Source organism: Phyllobates terribilis, unplaced genomic scaffold (assembly GCF_046119375.1).
Source record: "Phyllobates terribilis strain yellow unplaced genomic scaffold, ASM4611937v1 Scaffold_2753__1_contigs__length_108794, whole genome shotgun sequence".
NCBI classification, from domain to species: Eukaryota; Metazoa; Chordata; class Amphibia; order Anura; family Dendrobatidae; genus Phyllobates; species Phyllobates terribilis.
Genome location: NW_027365508.1, coordinates 61,768 through 68,319, shown reverse-complemented (window position 1 = coordinate 68,319; position 6,552 = coordinate 61,768). Strand labels below are relative to the sequence as shown.

Genomic DNA, 6,552 nt, shown 5'->3' with positions numbered 1-6,552 from the left:
TTGAGACGTCTCATCACGTCTAATTATTTTCAGAGCTCGGGCTTTATTAGAGCTTTGGGAAATGTTAGACTTACGCTTTCGCGGCATTTTTATAAGTGCTAATTACAAAATAGATACTTAGTAAAGTTCAAACAAAATACTAAAACAATCTAATTAGTTATATTACGATCGCTGTACAGGCGATATCAGTTGTATATGACTGGTCTATGAGGAGCAGCTGTGGCGCGGTTACCCATAGCAACCATTCCCAGTGCTCTGTGGGAGCTGAGAGCAGCCTGCTGGTGCTGTGGGTGACATGCTGCGCTGCACACACACAGGGCTGTGCTGCACACAGGAGGGGAGGACGCCATTTGTGTAGCGCTGCTGCCGGTGCTGTCAGGCTGCAGTGTGTGCATCCTCCATGGAGCCGCGCTCAGGTTACTGCCCCTCCCCGTGTGTGAGTCACTTCCCCTCCGCCCAGGTGAGGCGCTCGGAACTTTCCCGGCTGCAGCAGCTGGCGCAGGTGAGCGCATGTTTTATTATACGGTGTTATGTGGAGGGACAATGGCGGCGGGGACCCCCTGTGTGAGGACAATGACGGCCCGGTGCCCCCGGGCAACCTGCAGGAGGAAGCCTCACACTCCCCCCGGGTTGTGGGCGCGGGCAGGCCGTGCTGGGACGTGTAGCTCCCTAGTAACCTGTTCCTGACATATGGGCTGTTTTCTGGGCTATTTTTTTTTTTTTTTAAGTCTGAGAAAATGTCATAAATTATCCTTCTCCCTTCAGCTGTTTCCAGAGTGTAATGTATCAGGGTGAGCTCATGACTGACAGCTGCCAAAGTTTCTAGGAAATGTCAGTCCCTGGGGGTCGTGTATGAACCCCCTGTGCCACACTTGTACCTGGCCACGGTATATGATCACCCCTGTATTCTGACTGTGCACAGGCGGCAACTGTGACCTCACTATACAATGATCCACTATGGGCAAATTATTGTATTATCAATCTCTTCTGACTGCTGTAAATCAGCCATTTAAATATCACCTGTGTATGTGTGTATATAAGAGTTTGATAAATATACTAAAAAGTTTGATAAATATACTAAAATGTGCATTGTAAAATAGTATCTAATTTAATTAAATTTATGGTTCACAATTTTGGTCATAGTGGCTTCCACATAAAAGGTAGATATATGCTGTCGCGGACTTTTATTTAGAACTATTCAAGACAAACAATTCTACGGTACATCATCTTTGTGTAACTCCAACGGTTTAGGCAGCGTACGCCAAGATAACTCTCAGAGGCCAGATTTTTTTCCGACTTAATTGACATGTATCGTTATATTACGACCAAAATTACATAAAATCATTACAAATTGTAGCCTATATGTTATTCCGATGTATAATCTATATTACTGTAAAGTTTCATGCAAATCCGTCCAGTAGTTTTTTCGTGAAAGAGTAACAAACATACATACTCACAAACTTTCGCATTTATAATATTAGTAGGATGTTAAAGTTTGTGACGCCACCTGTGGAATGCGGCTAAAGGGAGCGGCCGCTGTGGAGCCGTCCTCTGAAGCTGATGTTACTGCAGCAGGGATGGTGTGGCTCTCCACAGGAAGAGCTAGCTCCAGGGCAGTGTAGATGTTGTTGTAGGTTGCGCTGGGCATTGTAGTGCAGGGAGTGATGGCGCTGCCAGAAACACAGACAAGGTGGTGCAGTCCTCTGGATCTTTACTCACGGTTATTGCAGTCCAAGTTACAGACGTCAAGGTAACTTCCCGTGCCGTGCAGCATTTACTCAGTGAGGGGTTCAGTCCACCCCCAGGTAACTCCGGAGTACATAGCAGGACCCCCTTCTGTGTCCTCTCTCTGGCTGTCTCCCTGAACCTCATACCAAGTGTCCCAGTCCAGTACCTGCGGGCCTTGGCGGGCGACGTCTGTTCCGTCCCCTGGGTCCTATATAGCTACCTTCCTGGTGAGACTGATTTGGAATGTTGGCTACTGGACATGAAATACTGCAGCCTCCGGTTTCTAGTTAAGACGTGCAATCTTCTACTAGTTGAGGGACCAGTTCCCTGTATGCAGCCTGACCCCTCCACCATATTTGGGCGTACGGGTGGCCTCTCGCACTGCCTGTACCCCTGGGATCCTTTCTTCTGGTTCCTGGAGCCTTCCTGCTCCCTCTCCTCTCCTTCTCTTCTTCCTCTCAGCCTTGGGCCTCACTGGCTAGGCCCGCCTCTGGAAAAGAGCTCCTACAGAGCCTCTGCTCCTGGCACTTTCCTCCTCAGACTAATCTGTCTTTCTAAGATGGTTTCTCTTTTTATATCTTCCTTCTATGTGCTCCTCTTAACTACGTCCTCCACCCACACCCCTTTACTAGGTTCCCCCCACCCCAGCCTTGGACCAGGGACTGTGCTCTCCCGTAGGAGCAATCTCGCCCCGCCCTCTGAAGTGTGGTGTAATGAATGCAGGTGTTAGGGTCCTGAGCTGTACTCCTTCCTTACCTGAGAGTGAGATACCACAGCTCTGGGTGAGATGCAGTACCTCTGTGGCGACCGAACCCTCAGGGGCGCCACATATATATGTGTGTGTGTATATAATATGTGTGTATGTATGTAATGTGTGTGTGTATATATCTATATATATCTATATATACACAGCTCATTTTCATTTTCTCTGATTTTTCTCTTTATAGGTCTATTTTTGAGTAAAATGTACATTGTTGTTTTATTCTATAAGCTACTGACAACTTGTCTCTAAAAATCAAAGCTAAAAACTTTGTATTTATTTGCAGCAAATGAGAAATCGTCAAAATAATAAAAAAGAACCAGAGAACCAGTGCTGTCAGACCTCAAATACTGCAAAGAAAACAAGCTCTTATTCATTTAGAAACAACAATACTCATGTTTTAACTCAGGAAGAGTTCAGAAATCAATATTTGGTGGAATAACCATGATTTTTAATCCCAGCTTTCATGCGTCTTGGCTGCTTTCTACCAGTCTTTCACGCTGCTTTTGGGTGACCTTACGCCACTCCTGGCACAAAAATGTAAGCAGTTCATCTTTGTTTGATGGCTTGTGACTATCCATCTACCTCTTGATTACATTCCAGAGGTTTTCAATAGGGTTCAGGTCTGGAGATTGGGCTGGCCATGACAGGGTCTTGATGTGGAGCTCCTTCATCCACACATTGATTGACCTAGCTGTGTGGCATGGGGCATTGTCCTGCTGGAAAAACCAGTCCTCAGAGTTGGGGAACATTGCCTGAGCAGAAGGAAGCAAGTGTTTTTTCAAGGATAACCTTGTATGCGGCTTGATTCATACGTCCTTCGCAAAGATTAACCTGCCCAATTCCAGCCTTGCTGAAGCATCCCCAGATCATCACCGATCCTCCACCAAATTTCACAGTGGGTGCAAGACACTGTGACTTGTATGCCTCTCCAGGTCTCCGTCTAACCATTAGATGACCAGGTGTTGGGCAAAGCTGAAAATTAGACTCATCAGAGAAGATTACCTTACTCCAGTCCTCTATGGTCCAATCCTTATGGTCTTTGGCAAACTTCAGGCTGGCTCTCCTTTGCTTCTCATTGATGAAAGGCTTTTTTCTAGCTTTACATGACTTGAGGTCTCTAGGAGCCCGTTATGAACTGTTCTTGCCGTGCACTTCACCTCAGCTGCCATTTGCCATTCCTTCTGTAGGTCACTTGATGTCATCCTGCGGTTGCTGAGTGACATTAGAATAAGATGACGGTCATCCCGGTCAGTGGAGAGTCGCTTTCGCCCTCTGCCGGTCTGTAGCTTTGTTGTCCCCAATGTCTGCTGCTTGACCTTGTTGTAATGGACTGCCGTCTTTGAAATTTTATGGATGGAGGCAACATGACGCTCACTGTATCCCTCTGCTAGAGAAGCCAGAATTGAGCCCTTCTTTTCCTCACTCAAGACTTCTTTTCAACTCCTTTGGCATGGTTAAAAGTTAGTTTTTCATTCATATTACTTTTGTGCTATTCCTAGCACTTGTTTTGCCATCCAGCTTGCCCTATTGCAAGAGGACTGTGAAGCCCACAGCAGTGTTTTTTATCCTTTCCCTCGTTACATAAGATTTGGTTCAGGTGATCACCTAATCAGAAGCACATTAAGTAAAATGAGGTGGACTGTGGTTGGAATTCAGCTGACGCTGGAATGGAATGGCTGTCAGACATGTAGAGATGGGGATTTTTTCCATTGATTTGAACAAAGGCAAACCGAGCCTAAAGTATGAATCTTTAGGCTCCATTTGCTCTGCTTTCAGATGTCTCATTTCAGACAGCACAATCCTGAATTTCAGGGATTCAGTTGTAAGCCTTGTGTAAAGACCTGAATGCAGCGCTGAATGTAGTGTGAATAGGTCCTTACATCCTACACCACCTCAGGGGATTGTTGTTATGGAGTATTGCCCCTGGGTGGCCGCAGTTATGACATCCACCAGGGCTCGCGGTCATCCACCCTAGCTTTGGTATTCTGGGGAGCTGGTATAATGAATATCTGAGAAGAGCCCTAGAGAAGCAAGAACATTGGACAACCAAGAGGTGGTGGCCTCAAGTCAGGTGTAGTGTTCAACAGGGCAAGACTTTCTACCTTGTATCTATTGTGTATGGGTATGGTGGTTGTGGGGGACTTCATGTGTCCAGTAACCATAGTGGATGCCCATTCCTAAACTAATCAAGGATTCCTGTGGACCTATTGAGCTAATAGAACCAGCAGTCAAATTAATGTCCCAAATGATCCCCACAAATGAATAACTAATAGGGAATTAGGTAATGCACACGGAGCATGATGCTTCGCACTTGTCTTTGGTTTGCTGCTGATTGCAGGAGGTTTATGGACTAGTTGATGTGCGGCCCCACAACTTGTCTATAGTAGATACCAGCCCCATCATCTTTTTTTTTCAACCTTTGTATATGAGGACCCTGCACACGACTGGTCCCATTTCCATACTTTTTCCATTAATAGCCGGTCATATTAGAGTAAACCAGAGATGTGGGTCATCCATTTCAGGTGTTGTAGGGGTTCTCAGTCTTCTGAAATCCCTTTAAAGAGAACCTGTCACTTTCCATAACGATGTAATTTTGTACCTGGTGTAAATGCCCCTGTTCTGAATACGACGTTGCTTTTCTTGTGTTGCTGCCCCTCTGTCCCTCTTCCCTGGATGTAAATCATCTTTTTAGCCAAGTGGACTAAGAGTGGGATATATCAACCAATTCATCTCCACCCACCTGTCAGGCAGATCTGTGTACATCTCCTCAGATGGATGCCAGCTCTGCAGGGAATTATTTGACATAAAGAGGTTGTCCGGCACCACTCACATCTGCATTGGTGGTGAGCGACACTGATGACATTGCTCTGGGAGATACAAAACAGGACATGTACTTTATTAAAGGGAATCTGTCAGCAGATTTTTGCTACTTAATCTGAGAGCAGCATGATGTAGAGCAAGATATCCTGATTCCAGGGATGTGTCACTTATTAGGCTGTGTGTTGTAGTTTCAATACAATCCATGTTTTATCAACAGGAGATGATCACTGCCTGACTAGGTCTCAGGTACAGGCCAGTCAGGCTCATCTGTGTAACCCCGCCCTCACCACTGATTTGCAGTTTGTACACAGGAATCTGCCAGCGTGGGCGGGGTTACACAGGGCTTAACATTCTGAGCACTGCTTCATTTACAACAGAGAAAGCAGGGATTCTATCAAAACTGCACCAAGCAGTCTAGTAAGTGATGCATCGCTGGAATCAGGCTCTCTGCCCCTACATCATGCTGATCTCGGATTACGTAGCAAAACCTTCTGACAGATTCCCTTTAACTGGAATTGTGTATCTGTCCTATCCTATTGCAATAACTATAGATGCAAGTCGGAAACGCATTTGCGGTTAAACATTATTCTGGTTAGGATCGCGACCTATGGTGATGTTTTTATATATTTTTTACTACAAATAAACTCACAAGATTTTTAACCCTATCCTGACCCTGTAACACTATTTTCTTCGTTCTAATAAATAGGTGGAAAATTTGGCACAAATCCCTCCAAGTATCTGCTTTACTACCTATAGCCAGCCTTGGTAAATGGGCTATTGTGTTCATTTCTGAGTGAGGCCCTAGTTTTGTCTTGGGGCCCATGGCTACTTATTGCACCCTGTGACACCTATTTAGCCATTTTCCTGGGTTTCCTGCATTCTGCTTTGCTGTGATCTGGTCATCAGTCTTTCAGGTAGTGTGTTTTATAGGATCAATACAATATAAGTGCCCCCATCACAGAGACCGACCCCCAAAACACTGGTGATGTAACTTGGGCTGGAGTTATATGTGACCTGCTCTATGTACAGGTGCATCTCACAGAACTAGAATATCATCAAAAAGTTACTTTATTTCAGTTCTTCAATACAAAAAGTGAAACTCCTATATTATATACAGTCATTACACACAGAGGGATCTATTTCACGTGTTTATTTCTGTTAATGTTGATGATTATGGCTTACAGCCAATGGAAACACAACAGTCATTATCTCAGTAAATTAGAATACTTTATAACAGCTTG

The 6,552-nt window shown here is 45.0% G+C and overlaps 1 long non-coding RNA gene across 1 annotated transcript in view; it reads left to right on the top strand.

Moving 5' to 3' along the window:
* Positions 1-218: 218 nt before the first annotated feature.
* Positions 219-6,552, top strand: part of LOC141247092 (uncharacterized) — a 57,550-nt gene continuing 51,216 nt past the window's right edge. The window contains exon 1 of the long non-coding RNA XR_012310602.1: positions 219-502. This is a non-coding gene — a long non-coding RNA (uncharacterized lncRNA). The remainder of the gene's footprint in view (positions 503-6,552) is intronic.